Source organism: Ovis aries, chromosome 14, assembly GCF_016772045.2.
Source record: "Ovis aries strain OAR_USU_Benz2616 breed Rambouillet chromosome 14, ARS-UI_Ramb_v3.0, whole genome shotgun sequence".
NCBI classification, from domain to species: domain Eukaryota; kingdom Metazoa; phylum Chordata; class Mammalia; order Artiodactyla; family Bovidae; genus Ovis; species Ovis aries.
In genome coordinates, this window is record NC_056067.1 from 19,082,805 (window position 1) to 19,103,103 (window position 20,299).

General features: G+C 46.6%; 1 long non-coding RNA gene across 4 annotated transcripts in view; it reads left to right on the plus strand.

Moving 5' to 3' along the window:
• LOC121816479 (uncharacterized) overlaps positions 1 to 20,299 on the plus strand; it is a 93,180-nt gene that overhangs the window by 4,128 nt on the left and 68,753 nt on the right. For all 4 annotated transcript variants that reach the window (XR_009596161.1, XR_009596160.1, XR_006056096.2 and 1 more), the window contains one exon: positions 1 to 20,299. This exon is cut by the window's right edge and continues 9,823 nt beyond it. This is a non-coding gene — a long non-coding RNA (uncharacterized LOC121816479).

Genomic DNA, 20,299 nt, shown 5'->3' on the forward strand with positions numbered 1-20,299 from the left:
GGCCATCCGCATGCCGGCATTTAGAAACTGACTTCTTCACTGGCGACCGCAAGTGCCTGTGATTTTTACTTTCTGTCTACGTTGAACGTCTTGTACTGAAACTCAATGCGCCCTGCATGCCGCAGTGCCTTGCTAAGGGGTCTCTGGGTACAAAATGCCTCTCAAAGGAAATGTATCGAGGTAGAGAAAGTGAAAAAGACTAATCGAATTTATAAAAAGAAAACCTTTGCTTCCTTTTGGTTAAGATCCTTTTGCGGTCTTCTGAGCTTGGGGGAAAAAAAAAAAAAATCATCACCATGCAATAGAGTGTAGCTAATTCCTGGAACCCATTAGGAAGGTGTCCAGAAAGCCCAGCAGGGCTCACAGATTCATTCCCATCTTTGAGCTCAAGAAGTAGGACTTTTGGATCCAGTGAACAGAAAACAGTTCTTATATGTTATCTGTTGGGAATAGGTGTGGGACCTCTGAAGCCCTGGACTCTGTGTGCATGTGGGGGTGTGACTGGGGGTCTGCCAGGAAGCTCATTTTCATTCATAAAAGAGATTCGCTTAAATGACCTCTCCATGGGACGGCTCGATGAGCTAATTTGGCAAATCTCTTGCAACAAACTTTATATGTTTTGCCTCTTTCTCCAGCAAAAGGTCCCTTTTTATAGAACAGATCAACAGTTCCCAAAGAGAGGTGCATCTTGGTTTTGTAGAAAGCTGCATACAGTGAGACCCTAATGGGGCAATTGCTTCTTGTTGGTCAGTGTTTGGAGAGGGAAGCACCATTTGGTTTCTGTTTGATCAATCAAATGGCCACATGGAACCATCCCGGGGGCCTGGCCCTTGTCTGCCTGGCAGCCTGTGAGCAAGACTGGACTGTCACTCACATTATGGGCAATTTACAAATCTCCCGCGTCTCAGCAAGCTATGACTTTCTTAGGGAATACTTCTGTCGACTGAGAAAGGGCTTTCTCTGAGAGACATGTTTCTTTTTGGGGAATGCAGTGAGTCAGAGTTGTCACTGCAAACTTCATTTCATCCATCCCATGCAGTTCAAACCTGCATCCTTCATAGTTCCATCTGTGTGATGATTGAAAAAAAAAGGGGGAAGGGGATAACCCATTGCTTTCTTCTCCTCCTTTCATCTTTTCCAGCTCAAGGAAGTTTTCTATACTGTTGCACTGATATTTCTCCTAATGTTCACCTTCATTTTTCCAGCCACAGTTACAATTGTTTCCATCTTAATACCCAGTTTAACATGGAGTTTTACATTTAAGAGACTAAAGTTTTCCAGTTTCAAGCCTGTCTCCCTGTTTCCTTGTGCCTTCTCAAAACAGAGGCAATTACTTCTTAAGTTATACAGTTATCAACACCTACACATTTATGTCAGAAATCAGTTCCGCTTTTTTTGTGCCTCTTCCCATTTATAATGCTCATTGTGTCCCAGCCTCTATTCTTTCATCCTGGGTTCCCCTCACCCCCAGGCTCTTTGACATACTCCATAGCAAAACCCCATCCCTGGAAGCCTTGATCACAATCTCGATCAGGGTGTAACGCATGGACCTTCTACTTAGAACTTGGCCCAGGACTGGCTGTGGCCTCTTCCCAGGGCCCGAAAAACGGGAAGATGCCAGCTAATCTCTCCTCCTCTAACGCAAACAGAAAGATTTCAGGAGAATTCAGGTTGGAAAGACTTTCCAGGTTTGTTTTTACTTTCTCTTTCCCCCTTGGGCCCCCTAGTACCTCCAGTTTGGAAGGATAGTGCTAAGAGAACCAGCCTCTTAGCTCAGGTTCCCCCCACCCTCCCTTGACGATCTCTCCTCTTCTGATCTCAGATATTTGCCAGGAACTAGCTTTATTCACATCTTGCTTGGGAGTTGGAGTTGGACTCGTGGGGTGCCCAAGCTGGCTCTGCCCTTTGGCAGTATCTTGGGGACACTGTCGTAGGTATGCACCCATGTGGTAGGTAGCTTTGGTCAAATTAATTTCACTAGCCGCTGTTTCCTGCTCTGTCAAGTGTAGCTAATGGAGAGGACGCACAGAGCTTAAGAGCATCCAGCAAGGACTCGGCTTTGCTTCCTCCTAGCAGTGTGCCCTCCATATGCCTCCAACAGTTTCTCATCTGTTAAATAGGGATAATAATAGTCCTTATTTCATAGAGCTCTTGAGGGTTAAAAGAGTTAATGTGTATGAAGAGTTTAGAATAGTGGCTGGTATGTAATTAGCACAACATCAGTGTTAACTATTATTGTTATTACCTCACAGGCTTGTTGTGGGAACCAAATGATACAATATGGCTAAAATATCATGCTCTATTCATCCACGTCCATGTGTGTTCCCAGTCTCCAGCAGCTCGTGACCCCCAGATTGTAGCTTGCCAGGTGCCTCTGTGGGATTTCCTAGGCAAGAGTGCCGGAGTGGGTGGCCATATTCTTCTCCGGGGGATGTTCTCAACCTGGGGACTGAACCCATATCTCTTGCATCTCCTGCATTGCCAGGTGGATTCTTTACTACTAGCGCCACTTGGGAAGCCCTATGCATCCACCCATCCATTTGTTATGTATTTATGTATTCATTCACTCTACATAGTAACACGCAAGGCATGGAGAATAACTCTGAAACAAACACCGTCAATCCTTTCAATTAATCCAGCATTATTTCCTGGGACCCTGTTTTCAGTGCCTGGTTAAGTGCTGGGCCTGAGGGGAACAGTATAGGAGCAAAAGTAAGAGTGCTAATTTTAAAATTATTCTCAGGGGATTTTTAACATTCTAATAGGAAGTCCCAACTCATGGAGAAAATTAAAATTAGAACAGGCTGTGTATGCACCCATTCCTGTTGTGGTGCCTGTGGGTCCTTTGGGCCGGGGATAGATCATCTTCATGCTTCTAGAAGGTTCATAAACACCGATGGACATGTAAGTGGCCTGTTACTTAGGTTCCAGGCTGTATGCACCTGGTTGTTTTATCTGGCTCACATATTTGTCGTTTTGATGGTATGGACTCCTCTGAGTTGTCAGAAAACAAAACAATAAAACGGGTGCTGTTTTCCTTTGGGCCCCCTTGAAAGGTATAAATTACTCACAGTGTTCACTTAGATCCCTCATTTCTGGCTTTTTCTGCTTTCCATTTTTGTCTGATTATAAAAATGAACCGTGGTCATTATAGTAGCGCATTCTGTAGGCAAATGTAGCGGTTGAGATGGAAAAATCTCCTGTCAGCCTTGTCCTGCTCCCCCCAGGTATTGGTCTGTTCTGGATCCAAAGCCTCCAGTGGCTGCTGCGTGGACCAACTTAGTATTAGAACCATGTTGTGACCAAATGTAATTTAACATTTACTGGTGGAATGCAAAGTGCTCTTGTGAGCCCCCTCCCTTCCCCTGTGCTTTGAGATTAAAACACGTTTTATGGTTAGAATCTGGAAAAAGAATGAAAGAGTCTGGGCAAAAATACCTGTTAGCAGTGGAGCTGTGTAAAACGGGAGAGACAATAGCACATGTGCACCGGCCTCGGTGTAATAACGGCTTGCTTGGGCAGCGTCGGCCAGCAAATGCAGTTTAAGGCCATCACGGATGTCAGTGAGCAGGGGCTGAGCTTGCTTTTTGCCCCAGCATTGAGGGAGCAGACTCGATTTAATCTGTCCCTTGATGTACTTCTCCTCAAAAATAGTGCCCGGGGGCTCTCAGGGGCTTTATTTAGAGGCTCTTAGGAGCTTGGCAGTATGTAAATTATGCGTGAGTGTCCTTCATAGTTCCCAGTGGTCACCATCAGAGGGGTTTAAACATGATTTAGCCTTTCAGATGATTTGTGGGAGTGCTGGAGCCAGCCAGTGCAGTGGTTTCTCACCACTGCATTAAATAGGTTTCCATGTCCTGCTTGGCTGCTCTGTCACCGAGCTGGTCTATGAGTCACCTCCCAGTGTTGGTGGGTGACCTCCCAAATATCCTTACTATATCAGGGAGTTCTGAGATTTTTTCAAAATGGAAGTTTTATGACTTAAAAAAAATACCATTCAATCCGTAGTGACTGCAGAGCTTCCCATTCATTTATTCTCTCATGCGTTCAACCCACATTTATTAAGCACCTACTATATGCTCCTTATTGGTATTGGGTTGGCGAAAAAATTCATCCCAGTTTTTCAGTAACAGTATATGAAAACCTGAACGAACTTTCTGGCCAGCTCAGGGTTTTAAGCACTAGGAGGCATCGGGCTTGAAAAAGGTTGCTCTGTTTCCTTCCTCCCTTTCCTCTCCTCTTTTTTGTTATTATGCTTTTACGAGGATTAGGGAAATTATTCTTTAAAAAAAAATGACTTTTCAAGCTGAGTGTCTAAAACAAATTATGGAATATCCTTGCAATGAAATATTAGCCACAAAAAAGGAATTACTGATACGTGCAGTGATGTGGATGAATCTCAAAAGTATTATGCTGCATGAAAGAATCCAGAACCAAAAGACACCACAAAGTGTCACTGCTTTTATATAACATTATAGAAAATGAAGGACTTCCCAGGTGGCGCTAGTGGTAAAGAACTTGCCTGCCAGTGCAGGAACCTAAGAGACACAGGTTCGATCCCTGAGTCAGGAAGATTCCCTGGAGGAGGAAATAGTCAACCCATTCCAGTATTCTTGCTAGAGAATTCCATGGACAGAGGAGCCTTGAGGGCTACAGTCCGTGGGGTTGCAAAGAGTCAGACAAGACTGAAGTGGCTTAGCACACACATAGACAATGAAAGCCAATCTATAGTGACAGAGAGCAAATTAGTAGTTTAACGTTTGCCTGGGTTGGAGGGGGAGGGAAGGAAATAAGGTTATAGAGGGGCACAGGGAGTCTTTTGGGGGTAATTGAAAAGTTTACTGTCTTGCTTGTAGTGAAGGCTTCACAGTTACAGACATATTTCAAAACTGATCGGAAAAGGCGATGGCACCCCACTCCAGTACTCTTGCCTGGAAAATCCCATGGATGGAGGAGCCTGGTGGGCTGCAGTCCATGGGGTCGCTGGGAGTCGGACACGACTAAGCGACTTCACTTTCACTTTTCACTTTCGTGCATTGGAGAAGGAAATGGCAACCCACTCCAGTGTTCTTGCCTGGAGAATCCCAGGGACTGGGGAGCCTGTTGGGCTGCCATCTATGGGGTCACACAGAGTCGGACACGACTGAAGTGACTTAGCAGCAAAACTGATCAAATTGTATACTTTACATATGGGTGGTTCAGTATTCTTAAATCATAGCTCAGTAAAATTGAAAAATAAGGTTTCTCATTTTCACCAGTATGGGAAATGGATGTGCGTTAAGGAATTTGAAGAGAAAATGGAAATTGTCGCTGTCATATTCGAACACTTGAGCCCTTAAAAGTCCTCTGGTGCTTGGTCACACTTGATGTGGGTACAGGTCTTGGCTTAAGTGGGGTGGCCCTGGCATTGGCTGCTGCATCGACCCTGGAACAAGTGGAAACCTCTCCTTGTGGTTTTGAGTACTGGTGACTCTCAAACAAAAATTCCTTTGAATGCCAGATACTAATCCAGTCTGGGAATTCGAGGACCTGTGAGTGGTGAGAGGTCACAGCCCCCACTGACAGGTGCATCAGATGGAGTTCAGGGTCTGAGGCACTATAGCACTATCCCAACTGACTTATGGATTATTGATTGGATGGTTATTTTGAAATTCCATAGTCCATAGCTGACCATGAGGGATAGTCTTTCTTGAAGGCCCAGTTTTCCTTTTTCTCTCTAGGATGTCATGGACCAATACTTTTGTAGAATGCAATAAAAATATAGTATTAGAAAAAGATGGAAAAGAAAACAGAGTCATACGAGATATAAGCCCCAAACTGTATTACAGGCATACCTCAGAGATAATTGTGGGTCTGATTCCAGACCATGGCAATAAAACCGCTGTCACAATAAAGCAAGTCACACGAATGTTTTGGTTTCCCAGTGCATGTAAAAGCTATGTTTACACTATACTGTAGTCTATTAAGTGTGCAGTTGCAGTCTGTCTGAAACAATGTACATACCTTAATTAAAAATACTTTATTGCCACAATATGTTAACCATCATCTGAGCCTTTAGCAAGTCATAGGAGTAACATCAAAGATCACTGACCACAGATCATCATAACAAATAGAATGGGAGTGAAAAAGTTTGAAATATCGCAAGCATTACCAACGTGTGACACAGAGGGATGAAGTGAGCACATGCTGTTGGGACAATGGCGCAGAGTTGCCATGAACCTTCAATTTCCAAAACAGTGTAATAAAGCGAGGCGCACCTGTACAGTCTCAGCAACATCAAATTACTCTGGCAAACTGCCACAGTAACTTCTAGCTGCTTGCTTTCAGTTTCTCTGGCTAGGGTGTGGTAGATTAACGATACACCGGACCGAGCACTGATCCGCGGACCACAGTTTGAGTCACTCTGGAGTAGCTCAGGACCTCTCAGCCAGTGTGGTCACGAGGAGGGTAGTGGTGTCTAAGTGCTCAAGGCAGCTGGATGGGGGTTGGGGCAGCCTGAGCCCCCAAGGGCCAGGTGCCTCTGGGCACAAGGAGCTTCTACTTTTGATCACACCTGAGCCACACGGGTGTTCCAGGGGTGTCTGTGGAAAAGGTTAGGAAGCATCTCAGGCTGGTGGTTCTCACACTGAGGGAGCAAAACAATTGTGGGTACAGGACTTGCTAAAAATGCATGCTTCTGAACCACAGCTCCATAGATTCGAATTCAGTATCTGGGGAGTAAGGGCCAGGAGCCTGCGTTTTTATCAATATCTTAGTAGATGCTAATGAACTCACATGCATGTGTTCCAAGACCTCATTTTGAGAAGCACTCAGGCAGACATAGGGGAGGTGGGCGGGTGACAGAGTTTTCTCCACCAGTGTGTACTTCCTTCTCTCTGCAAGCTACGTTTAAGGTCAGAAATTAAACTGAGAGATGCTTTCATCAGTGTGCTTAGCTTCAGCAAAAGACACTGTTTTATTTCAACAGACAAATAACCTCTGAAGGGGCTTGGGGGAGGGGCTCACAGATTCTTTGGGAGGGCAAGAGAGTCAGACTCAGGACTGTCTTAGATTTGATCTCCAGAAGAGCTCCCAGGAGCATAAGTCCCCTACACACAAATGGGTTCTATTCCATGAGAGTACTTGTAAGTTCAATTTGTTTCTAAGTCCAACAAAGTTAGCCTAGGTACTAAATTGTTATAGATAATGCCAAAACATGTGAACTAACTTATATGATTGGACATGCAAACACGTTCACATCTTTGAAAAGTTCGCAACTTGAAGGTTCAAATGTAGGGGTCTTGCTGTAATGCCATTGAAAACAGTTCCACTGCTGAGCCCACAGAAGCTGCCACCAGCCCCATTCCTGGGACATCCCCAGCGAACTGGATTCTTTACGAGCCCTGGCTCGGGAGTCAGCTTTTGGCTGGGAATTTGGTGACGGCTTCATAGCTGCAAGGGAAGCTGGGGAAATGATCACTGGCATCTTCTGCTTCTGTCCCAGGGGCGATCTAAAGCTCTAGCACTGGGGTGTTTCTCTGAGCTGGGTGAGCCGGGGCAATGTCAGGTGTCCCTGCCAACTCACAGCCTCATTCCCCATCTGAGACCTTCACAGCTGTCTTCTTCCTTTGCACATCACAAAAGACCCAGAGAATACTGTCAGAGGCAACAGTCAGCTCACCTGCAGGCATGTAGAGCAGCAACAGCCCTTCTGCAGGGCTCCATCCTCTACCTTTGAATGGGGCTCCTTTGTCCTCTTCACAGTTCAAACAGAAGCATTGGAGGATCCCTTAGAAATCTCATCAGGCACCATCAACCCTCAGCAGCCCCCTGGAATGTTCTCAGGAAAAATGGAGAGAGAAGATAGTTGCTGTTGGTTGTGCACAGGCCAGGACTTGGGCTGGGGTGGAGTCAGTGCACACATTAGCTCCACAAACGCCCCCATTTTACAGATGAGAAAACTGAGACTCTTGAGTAATTTCCTTGGCACCACAGAGCTGCTGGAGGCCTGAGACCAGGTCTCAAGACATCTCTATGAGAAAACAAAACTAAATGGAAATAAATGACAGCAAAAAAAGTTTTCAGATTTTAGAAGGCCCAGGTGAGGAAGGGACTTGGGGTGGCATTTTGGTTTTCACACTATGGACATAATCTGAACTTCTTTCTTGATTTCAAAGGATAGGAAGATAGAGTTTAAGGGCATGTGTTCATTAAAATCTCAGGAGCTGTGATTGCTTTGTATTTTTTGTAATGGGTGATTTGAAACTGATGAAACTGAATTGCTTTGAGCAAAGCTAACCCATCTTAGCAAATTAAACCATCTCTGGTTCTAGGTGAGTTCATAGCTGAAGCTGGTGGTCAGTCTCAGTGATCTCTCAGCCCCCAATCCTGCCTTTGATGTGATCTAGTAGTTAAAATAGGCAGAAACTTCTGTCTTTTTTCACTCTGACGACTGTAGTTGAAAAGTAGTATAGGTGCAGGAGAAAGAGCCAAGATTTGGGGAAAAGATGTGTGAGTAAAAACCCTTGCTCTTGTTATCAGCAGCAGGACTTCCCCTGAGTCTCTTGAGCTGGTAGAGATTCATTCCCTCCGAGGTAACCCAAGGGATTTCACCGGTGCAGTCACCTGTCTGGGGTGTGGTGGTAAGGTGCCACCAGACTGTCAGCTCCACGAGGGCAGGACACAGAGCGGGCATTCAGTACATATTTGTGGAATGAGTGAATTGAGCGAGAGAAAGCTATGGGTCTGTGCACACTCTAAAATGCTGCCAGATGCTAGCAGCCTTATACTGTTCAGTTCAGTTCAGTCGCTCAGTTGTCCGACTCTTTGTGACCCCATGGACTGCAGCTTGCCAGGCTTCCCTGTCCATCACCAATTCCGGGTGCTTGCTCAAACTCATGTCTTGTACTGTTAAGATAAAGCAATGTCTCAGCTTCAGAGCCTTCAGACATGATATGGGGATTGTGTTAGAATGCAGATTCTGAATGGGAAGGTCAGGGCTGGGGCCTGAGATTCTGGATGTCTAACCAGCTCCAGGCATCAGGATGTGGATGTTGCAGGTCATGGACCACTCATAGTGTAGTGAGGGTGGAACTGAGTGGCCATTAAGTACACAGGGCATGCCAGGTGGGGCTGGGGTGTGTAATGGGGCCCCTAGGCCAGTCACCTTCCAATAGGTGCATGGCTCAATTCTCTGGCTCATCCTGGTTCCAGGAATATCTCCAGTCCGACCCCATGCCGATGAAGGGACAGAAAGCATGAGCTTGCTCTTCTTATGTGGCAGTGAGTGTGGCCTGGCTGTGGTGTCCATATTTGGTGAAAATGATCCCTCTGGCTGCCCATTACTCTGAGTCATCCGTGCATGGCACCAGCATTAATAACCACTAATACTTGTTAGGCATGGTGGTGTGTGCTGAGCGGTCGGCACAAGCTTGGCACGTGAGAGGCGCTTCAGAAAAGGTCGCTGCTGCCGCTGCTGATGAAGATTGTTTTATGAGATCCTATCCATCTCTTTTACTTCTCTTGGCAGCTCGACAGTGTGGGTGTTAATTTTGTGGCTCTGGAATGTCTCTCTCAGACTTCCCTGGTGGTTCAGATGGTAAAGAATCAGCCTGCAATGCAGGAGACCCGGGTTCGATCCCGGGGTTGGGAAAACTCCCCTGGAGAAGGAAATGGCAGCCTGCTTGAACATCCTCGCCTGGAGAATTCCATGGACAGAGCCTGGAGGGCTATAGTCCATGGGATCCCAAAGAGCCAGGCTTGACCATGTGACTCTCTTTCAGTGTCTCTCTCTAGATTGTGGACATACCAGGCTCATTCTCACCTCTACGCCTTTGCTTGCAGCAGTGGTTTGCCCTGGGGGCAGTTTCCACCCCTGTGGACATTTGGCAGTGTCTGGAGACGTTTTTGGTTGTCATGACTTGGGGAGGGGTTTGCTACCTGCGCCTAGTGCGTAGAGACCACAGATGCCTCGAAACATCCTACGATGCATAGCACGACTTCCCTCCCCGCCCCCACAACTAATAGTTACAGGGCATAAAATGAATGTCGTAGTGCTCAGGCTGAGAGACTCTGGGTGAGCCAGTTTTTCCTCCAGAGACTACTGTCCCCAGCACCTGTGAATATCCTCTAGGTCTCTAAGCTAACTTTGGAGTAGAATAATTTCCTTAGGCTATTTTCCTAACTTTTAAGACCATAGGGCATCTTTTTAAAAAATTAATTAACATGTTGTTTTTGGCTCTGTTGGGTCTTCAGTGCTGTTCAGGATTTTCTCTAGTTGTGGAGGGCAGGGGGCTACTCTTCGTTGAAGTCCATGGGCTTCTCATTGCGGTGAGGAGTTGCAGAGTGTAGGTTCTAGAGTGTGTGGGCTTCTAAAGTGGTGGCTCAGGGGCTCAGTAGTTGCGGTACCCCGGCTTAATTGTTTCGAGGCATGTGGGATCTCCCTAGACCAGGGATCAAGCCTGCATCTCCTGTGTTGGCAGGCGGATTCTTTATCACTGAGTCACCAGGGAAGCTCCTCAGACCAATGGCATCTTAATGCTATAGGTTCAAATTGAGGCCAGCGAGAGCTCCCCTGCCATTCCCACCTGCCTTTTACAGTAAGAATGCTGTGAGCGGAGCAACTGTTTTGCCCATTTTAACACGTGTAGGGAGTAAGGAAGGAGAGGGCCCCGGTGGAGGTGTGTCTGTGTTGTCTATTTCAGAACGAGGCCTTACAGCTCTTGGCTACTTCCCATCCCACTCTGACCAAGCCCAGCAAGGGATTTCTGCTGGGAGTGAGGAGGCAGAACACTTGGCCCTGCCTTGGCTGCAGCATCCAGACTGTTTTTTTTTTTTTTTTTTCTAAGACGGAAGAATAAGAGAAAAAGCCTGTTAGGCAACGAGTTTGGCAGCATCATGCCTTTTCCTCTCCGAAAAATGAGGCAGGACTGTTGAGGTGTGGCCTCCCTGGGGTAATTTAATCTGGAACGCCTCTCCCCAGCACGTGGGTCTCTGCCACACCTCCCAGGTAGCCAGGAGCCGCCACCAACCCTCCATCAGCATTCCTCGGGAGATCTGCTCTCTCAGCATGACCCACGGGAATAAAATAGGTGGAGGGGCCATTGAAGACGGCCTGCTCAGTACCGGCAAGCCAGGGTAAAGCTGTTAAACAACACAAGGAAATATCTGCTGGGATGTAGGAGGCCAGGTGACAGGCTCGTGGTGTGATGCCTCCTGGAAATGGTTTATTTGCTGTGAGCTTATGGGGGACGTTTATCAGACAGGCCTGCCAGGGGATGAGCCTCCCTCCTGTCTCTGGCAGCCTTTCAGTGCTCGTGACCGTGCCATCCGCGTTGGGCCTGAGAGATGGCCGTGCTACAGGCACCTCTGTCAACGCATCTCATTGATTAGCTCCGCTCCCGCGTCCCTGTATCAAAGGAGAAGGAGTGCAAAGTCGGGAGCTAAAGTAGCCCCAGCAGTGTAGTTCTCAAGACTGCCCCCCTCCGGATCCCCATTCTGGGCACCGCCCCCACACCCAGGGACGGCCTGAGCCTGCCTGCACAATGGCCTTTCAGAAAGATGCATGCCTCTTCTGATTTTTTTTTTTCCTCATCGAAGTGATGTGGCTGTGATTCGTTTTTCCATCATTGACACACACACTGGACTTCTGTTAAACAGGATTGAAAGTAATTAATCTGGGGTGTAACACCTGAGAATCCCATTCATAAATAATGCTTTCCTTGAGCACCCCAGCACTGGTATGCCAGTGGAGATTTTACCAATCCAAAGTCTGAAGCCCAAACTCACAGGAAAGAGTGTGTACCCAACCCTCTGCCTTTGCCTGCCACATCCAATGGCCATCATCAGTATATTGTCATCAGTCCTGTGGATGCATGAACAGTCGTGTCCAACTCTGCGAGCCCGTGGGCTGTAGCCCGCCAGTCTTCCCTGTCCATGGGATTTTCCAGGCATGATTATTGGAGTGGGTTACAGTTCCTTCTCCAAGGAATCTTCCTGACCCAGGGATCAAATCCACTTCTCCTGAGTCTCCTGCGTTGGCAGGTGGATTCTTTACCACTGAGCCACCTGAGAAGCCCCTGAAGGGCCGTGTTTATGGCACGTGCATAAGAGTTTACAATGTAGATCCACCACCAGCCCCAACCAGGGCTAAAACTCATCTTTCAAGTAAAAACCACAAAGGTGCTTTAGCAAAAGTTCTGTTCGGTGGCTGCTCAGGCTGCCGAGAAAGGTCTGCTGAGAATAAGGCAGGCTGAAAGGAGAGTCAGAACACGTGAGTGTAAGGCATGGAAAGAGAGCATCCTGGAACCATCATCGGCTGGGGCAGAGCTGAGTGGTTAAGGGCATGCCAATCCTGGTGGTGAATTGTGGCTCCATTACTTGTTAGCTGTGTGACCTTGGACAAGTCACCCAGCTTCTCTAAGCACCAGTTTATTCGTGACAGTAATAGTACCTGGCCTCATAAAGCAATTCTAAGCATTAAAGACCTAACGTGCAGAAAATGTGCAGCATGTCCCTGGGGATTAATAGTAGCTTCATAAATGTTAGGAAGAAGAAATAGATGCTGTTGATGATGATATTGTTGATGGTGACGGTACCTTGGTGTGTGGAATGTTCTAAGTGATAATGTACGGCCACATGCCTGATTCATACTCGTCAGGTAAAAAGCAGGTTTGACCACTTAAAGCGTGCTTGGTGGTAAAGAGGCCAGGAGGAGCAGTTACAGGACACATCCCTGGGATAACTGTTTGACCTCCAGAGCTAGTCTTGGACCTCTGCCCTTGAGCCCTTCACCTTCATCTGTTTTCCTCCTGGGGCCCATTGTCTGTGCATCCCCAGACTGTGAAGTGGTTTTCACATTAGGGCTGATGAGCCACGGTTAAGAAGGAACATTTGTTGCCCAAATCATCACTCAACATTCTTGTTGGTTTGGTGTGGCTGTTGGATGGGTCTATGCCTTCCTTCCATTGTGTTCACCCGGTGTTGCCAATTCTTGGTGGAGATGGCAAACAGGACATCGCAAGTAGCCAGAATCTGAGTGCAGAGGGCAGAGTGGCCAGTTCAGCAACCAGGATTCTGTGCATCCTTCCTGGTGACTCCAAACCTTGTGTTTACCTCGGCTCATCCCTTCATGGGGGCCATCTGAGCCTGTAATTGTCTCAAGAGCTGCCGTGTCCTGAGCCAGGCTCCGAGTGCAATTGCAGTGAAGCTTCACAGCAGCCTGACAAGGAGGCGCTTTTGTCTGGCAAGCCTTCTTGGCTGCAAGCAACCCAAGCTGACTCGCTGTTCCAGAAGGAGGGAATTTATTGGAAGGAAACCGAGGGCTACAATGTAAGCGATGACTCTTGCTCTTCAGAAACTGGCCTTATGTTAATTGTCAGAAGGCTGGAACTTAAGGCTATGGAAAGGGGCAGGGACCCAGTGAGCCCCTGAGAGCCAGGCGGCAGGGGAGAGCTGGTCCTGGTGACCCCTGTGCTGCTTCAGTCACCACGACTTCCAGTCTTCTCCAGGTCCTAGTCCCTCAATCTGGATTTGCTGAGTTTTGCATCTGGAGCTGCCATGCGGCTGGGCCAGGGCAGAGAGATTAAAAAAAAAGCTCTTGTCTGTTAAGCATCAGTAATGCCAGGCAGACTCCATCTTTCACCAACATTATACCTCATTTGGGAACCCCCAAAGGAGTTGTATGTTTGAGAGGCTGGATTCAAGATAGCCCACATTGGCAAACAACCCCCACAGTACATTAATGGCCTCACTGTACAGATTAATAAGCTGATGCTCATAAGGGTTGGGTAGATGACCCAACTTCACCCAGACATGAAGTGGCAGAGCTGGGATATGCACTCAAAGTTCAGACCCTGGCTTCCCTGGTGGCTCATTCGGTAAGGAATATGAATGCAATGCAGGAGACCATCTGCAATGTGGGAGACGTGGTTCGATCTCTGAATCAGGAAGATCACCTGGAGAAGGAAATGGCAAGCCACTCCAGTATTCTTGCCTGGAAAATCCCATGGACAGAGGAGCCTGGGGGGCTACAGTCCATGGGGCTGCAAGAGTCAGTCATGACTTAGTGACTAAACCACCACCACCAGACACTAAGCACTTAGCCACTAAATTAGGCTCTTCCTTTTGGTTGATACTGCATCTGTTAGGATGAGCTCAGCTGAGGGTAATGTGATACTCTTCTCAGACTGATCTAACAATAAGGAAATTTATTAGCCTCCAGCCCCAGCGTTGGTGAATCCAGGACCTCTGCCATGGCAGCAGGGACCTGTGCCAGCCTCATCGTCTGGCTGCAGGATGGTAACCACCAGCATCTGGACTCCTGGCTTCCTTGTTCATGTCTCACTGGGGAAAGTGACTTTCCGATTCTCTCTCCTTAAAGTGCATGAAAGAACATCCCTGGAAGCCTCTAGCAAATCTCCCCCTCAGTCTCAATGACAAGAACTGGGGCACGTGACCGTGGCAAACACAGGCTGGGTATGATTAACTCCAAATCTGTCTCTAGAGCTGGTGTCAAACCCTCAAACTGCATGGCCTTTCCAAGATGAGAGTGGAGGTTCAGACACTGGGGAGTTGACCGTGGTCCACTGTGGACACGATAATGCATTTAAGTATCCATGAATGTGTAAGTTTAACACACCCAGGCTGGTCAATATATTCACCATACTGATCGGAATCCTAACTCTGTAATAAGTCACTAAAATCCCCCTGCAAAGCAGGAGACATGGGTTTGATATCTGGTTTGGGAAGATGGACACGGAAATGTCAGTTTCTTTTCTAGAGAAAGGTCCTCAGTCTTTAATTCAGGAGCTTTCAAGCTTTTGTGAACGTGATCCACTCTTAAAACATATATTTTGTGTCCCAATTCTGGTACGCATGTGGAGCTTCTCTTCCTCTCTGGTCCTTTTTCTTTTCAACCATAAAGGTGTACTCCTCTCCTTTCTCTTGTTTTTGGGGCATCTCGTCTTCTGTCACGACTTGAACTATCCTCTTGGGTTAAATCCTACATTTCTGTTTGACTCCAATCTTAGATTCTGTGCTATATAGTCAGGGTATCTACTACCAATTTTCTCTAAATTCCAGCAACACTCTTTGTCCAAAGTAGAACTGATAATCTTGTATATTCTCTATAATGACCCTTGAGCAACACAGTTTTGAACTCCTGGGGTCCTCTTATATGCCTATTTTTAAGACAAATACTACAGTACTACATGATCTGTGGTTGTGGAATCGTGGATGCTGACTGTAAAGTTATCCCCCCCCCTTCTCAACTCTGGAGGAGTGGAGCCCCTAACTCCCATCCCCACGCCCATTGTTTAAGAGTCAACTATGCTTGCCTCCCTCTCTGACTTTCTTATTCCTTTAAAAGGCACTTCATCTGCTCAGCCACTTGAGCTAGAAACCGCAGCTTTATCTCTGGTTCTGCCCTCTCCCCTTCCCTGCATATCTAGTCAGTAAGTTCAGAATAGTCTGTCTTAAAATCTCCTGAAATGTTTTCTCCATTCCCATTCATGCTTCTGTATTATTGCTGTATTCTCCCACCTGGCCTTCTTTTTTCTAACCATTTTTGTGGCTCCTTAATTTTATCTTTCCAAAGCATTGGTTTTATGTCTTACTACTACTTGTTTCTGGAGAAGGAAATGGTAACACACTCCGGTATTCTTGCCTGGAGAATTCCACAGACAGAAGAGCCTGGTGAGCTACAGTCCACGGGGTCACAAAGAGTTGGACATGACAGAGTGACTAACACTTTCTAGTGCACATAAACACGTATATTCCTGAAATAAAGAGTTTCAAAAAACAAAGCTTGTCCTTAATGAATGTGATACAGACTTAAAAGAATGGTTCCTGAAGTGTGATTCTGAATCAGCAGCAGCAGCAATGTTAGAGAACCTGTTAGAGACGCAAATTCTCAGGCCCCACCCCGAGACAGGTGGTTTCAGAAGGTCTAGTTGCTTTACCAAGCCTTCCAAGTGACTCTGATACATGCTAAAGTTTGAGAATGACTGCATAAAAATATTATACTACTCTAACCTGTTTCTTTTTTTTTTTTTTAAGTGTTGTTTGTAAGCCGCACATTTACAGGTAACTTAAAATTATCTTTAGAAAACCTTTGAGCCCCTGGGGCTCCTTCTGCCCTCCCTTTCCAAACTCATCTTTATCATGTGCTCTTCAAAAACCTTGCTCTGGTTTTTGGGATGGTTTTCCTTCAGCCACACTTCTTCTTTTTAAGAATAATTTTGTTTATTTTTGGCTGGCTGGGTTTTTCTCTAGTTGTGGCCAGCGGGGTCTGCTCTCTAGTTCACAGACTTCTCACTGTGGTGGCTTCTCCCTGGTAGCTCAGCTGGTAAAGAATCTACCCGGGATGCAGAGACCCTGGTTGGGAAGATCTCCTGGAGAAGGGATAGGTTACCCACTCCAGGATTTTTGGGCTTCTCTGGTGGCAGGTGGTAAAGAATCCGCCTGCAATGCAGAAGACCTGGGTTCAATCCCTGGGTTGGGAAGATGCTCTGGAGGAGGAAATGGCAACCCAATCCAGTATTCTTGCCTGGGAAATCCCATGGACAGAGGAGTCTGTGGGCTGCAATCCATAGGGTCCCAAATGACCGAGTGACTGAGCTACTGAGCATGGGCAAGTTAGGGCCCTTGCATTCAAGGCAGAGTTCACACACAGCCTGGCTGGCTGTTTGACCTCAGGCAAGCCTATCCAGGCCTTTAGGCTCAGTACCATGGGGGTGATATTAAGAAAACCCCCTTAAGCTCCTTTATAGAGCTTTATCAAAGGTCAACTAAGATAGAACTCATGAACATGTCACCTAAGAGGATTTACACCCTTAACACCTAAGGTATTGACCCATAAGCCTCATTTGTAACATGAAGCACAGCCCTCCAAGGAAGCTGCAAGAGTGTGGACTAGAAGTCGTGCAGGGAGCGAGCAAATGAGAAAACAGCTACTTGGCTTCTAAAAGGAATCCTGAGCCCCAGGGGCTAAAGGGTGATTTGCATAATGATTTGCATATCCTTTGCCAATCATTCCAAGCAGGTGGCTGAACCTTCCTCCAACCATCCTCAGCCTCTATACCTTCAGGCCCCGCCTCCTCCCCTGGCTGGAGCCCAGTGTGGACCAGTGGTGGGTTGGGCTCCCCTGGGGGGGCTCCCTCTGCCTTCCCCACCCCCACCTCCCAGAAGCCAAATGGGGATGGGGGCGAACCGCAGGTCTGTTGAGAGTTCAGTGCCATGCTGCCTGATGGATGGCAGGCCTTAAGCGTGACTGAGCTTCCACAGTTGAAACCATTAAAGGTTATTCTCCTTTTAATTCTTTGTGGTCGTTCTCACTCCTTCCTTAGAGAAACCTCTGATTTTCACTTGCGAGACGCTTGGCTGCGCTTGTCACACCCTAAAAGGTGATTTCAGTTCTCGGATGCCAAAGAACCTTTTCTGCTAATCAAAACACAGCTGCAGAAGCCTGTGTGATCTGCTAATGGGCCCCCCAACTCCGGGGTATGTCTGTCTGTACCTGGGAAAATAGATATAATTAGGATAACAGATATCATAGGTATATGCTAATACAGCAGGTAAAAATGACTAGCGATGAGACAGGGCTGGAGTTTGCCAAGTCCTATCAGACCAGCTGTGCCCCTCACCCAGAAGCCCAGCCCAGAACCAGCCCTGGGGCCCTCTTTCCATCTGCTTGTCCCCCCTTCACTGGACCCTCTCATACAAATTATTATTCTTTTCCATACGAAAATAGATCCCTATGCTGCCGTTCAATTATTAAGTTGTGTCCCGCTCTTTGCGACTCCATGGACTGTAGCATGCCAGGCTTCCCTGTCTTCCACTGTCTCCTGGAGTTTGTTCAAATTCATATCCGTTGAATCAGTGATGCTATCTAACCATCTCATCCTCTGCTGCTCCCTTCTTCTTTCGCCTTCAGTCTTTCCCAGCATCAGGGTCCTTTTCAATGAGTTGGCTCATCGCCTAGATCCTCATATGCTGTGCTGGGCTTAGTTGCTTCTGTCATGTCCGACTTTTTGCCACCTCATCGACTATAGCTTGCCAGGCTCCTCTGTCCATGGAGATTCTCCAGGCAAGAATTCTAGAGTGGGTTGCCATTCTCTCCAGGGGAGGGGGATATTCCCAGCAGGTATTGAACCCAGGTCTCCCACATTGCAGGCACATTCTTTACCAGCTGAGCCACCAGAGAAGCCCACAGATTCCCCACCGTTTTCTGCAAAGACTCAGTAACCCCAGATCTGGTGAGGCTGCAGGAAGCTTAGCATCTGAGAGGCAAGATTACTGTCTGGGCTTTGTTCTGTTCCCACAGTAGCAGCATCATGACCAGACCTGGCAAATTGTTACCGAGACTAAATTCCCTTTTTCAAAAGGAACCACATTAGGAAATTTGGTGTCAGGAGTCAGAAGTCTCAGGTTTGAGTTGTGTGTCTGCTTCTTTCTGGTGGTGTGAGCCTGGGTGAGCGATTTACCTCTCTGTTCCCCAGGTTCCTCCCCTTAAAATGGGAATAATAACAGTACCAACCCGAAAGGGCCTGGCAGACTGCAAGCTCATACCTGATGATATTCTTTGTAATGGGTTCATAGTGGGGGGAAGAGAGTCAAGAATTAGGATCAGGTCCTGAGAGCACTATATCCCTCTGTCTTGAAGAAACTACTCCACCTTTCTGAATCTGTTTCCTCATCTGTAAAATGGGCTATCATTGCCTGCTTTCCTGGGCTGCTAGGAGGGTCAAATAGACAGTGGATAAAAGTCATGGTGTATAAGAGTAGAGCACAGAAGCTAGTTTATATATGGAGTAACGGTGTCTGCGTCTCTTGAGGGCTCCAAGCACGATGTCACGGGTTGAAGATGGGTTGAAGAGGACCTTGCTCACATCCAAACTTTGAGTAAAAATTACTCAAAGTTGTGCAGGCAGACCACATGGGCACTGACTTTTACAAAGCAGTGCAGGCATTCAACTTGGGCATCCAGTTTCTGCCAAACCATAAGGCTCTGCAATATGGACATCTGACTTTTGTGTTGGAATTTGGACCTTTATCATTTCTGTATGCTCTGGGCCTAACAGTATCTAGTAGCATTGGTGATGTTCAAGAAATATTTATTGATTGCCTGACTCAGTGGGTGAATAGATGCTGAATCACATCATACATTTATTTCTCTGCCCCCTAGGCAGAGTAGAGAGTCCCTACCAGAATCCTGGTCCCCCTACAAATGGTGAGGACAATTATTGTATAGTACAGACGTGCTTTGGAGTTAGAACCACATTCAAACCTTGGTTTTGCCATGTCCTAGCAATTTGAACTTCAGCTTAAGAAAATTTGCTGAACCTCAGTTTGCCTCATCTGTAAAATGGGGATAAAAATACTGCCTCCTTTATAAGGTTATGCAGATTGCTGAAACTTGTACCTTCTAGTGCCTGCAGATTCCCACAAGGAAGGTAGGGAAATTAAAGTGGAACGTCTTCCTTCCCCTCTACCCTTCTTCTTTATCATTACACAGATTTCAGGGATATTTCAGATCTGGTCCATTCCCAAGCCCCAGGAAGTGATTCTGATTCTTTATCTCACTGTGGCATTGATGCTTTTTATTCTGTTGAAGGCATCAATATTCGTTCAATAATATGTCTTAAATAAGCATCTAAATGACATATTACAAATGATGAAAGTCATTTCCTCACAGAAGATTATCTCACATGATCATGTTTCCATCGTTATCTGGGGCCTCTGTAGTTGGCAAATCTCTGGAGCTACTTAAATGATAACATTAGTTCTAATACCATGTAAAATGACTAGTTCCTCAGGGTAGGTTTATTTTTAATAGTGTATGTCAGCAGCAAATAGCTCAGAAGACCCAAGAGGAAAAAATACAGCTCCTGCTGGCAGTGAAGTGATGATATAGATATATTTAATATCTATATTAAAAACCTTTCAGGTGCCACGGTGATATTGAATAGGATAGTAAGACATACGCAGGCAAAATCCTGGGCTGTTTATAGGGCCCGATGAAGTGTGCATTACAGGTACTTTTGAGGTTGTTCAAAGTCAAATTTGGGCTTCAAAAATCTTTGACAGACATAACCCTCAGTAGTAAAATACTCTGAAACACAAGCTGAGAGAGAGAGAGAGAAAAAAAAAGACTTCCTTTTTTCCCACTCCTTGAGTCCATTGATAAGTTTGCTGCACTATTAAAATGTTTAATCACTCGCCTCCAGCAAGAGCAACCTTCCATCTGAAGTTGCAATTTATTAGAGTGCCCAGAACACACTTGCTATTTCACCCAAAAGATGGCTGGGGGGATCCTTCGAGG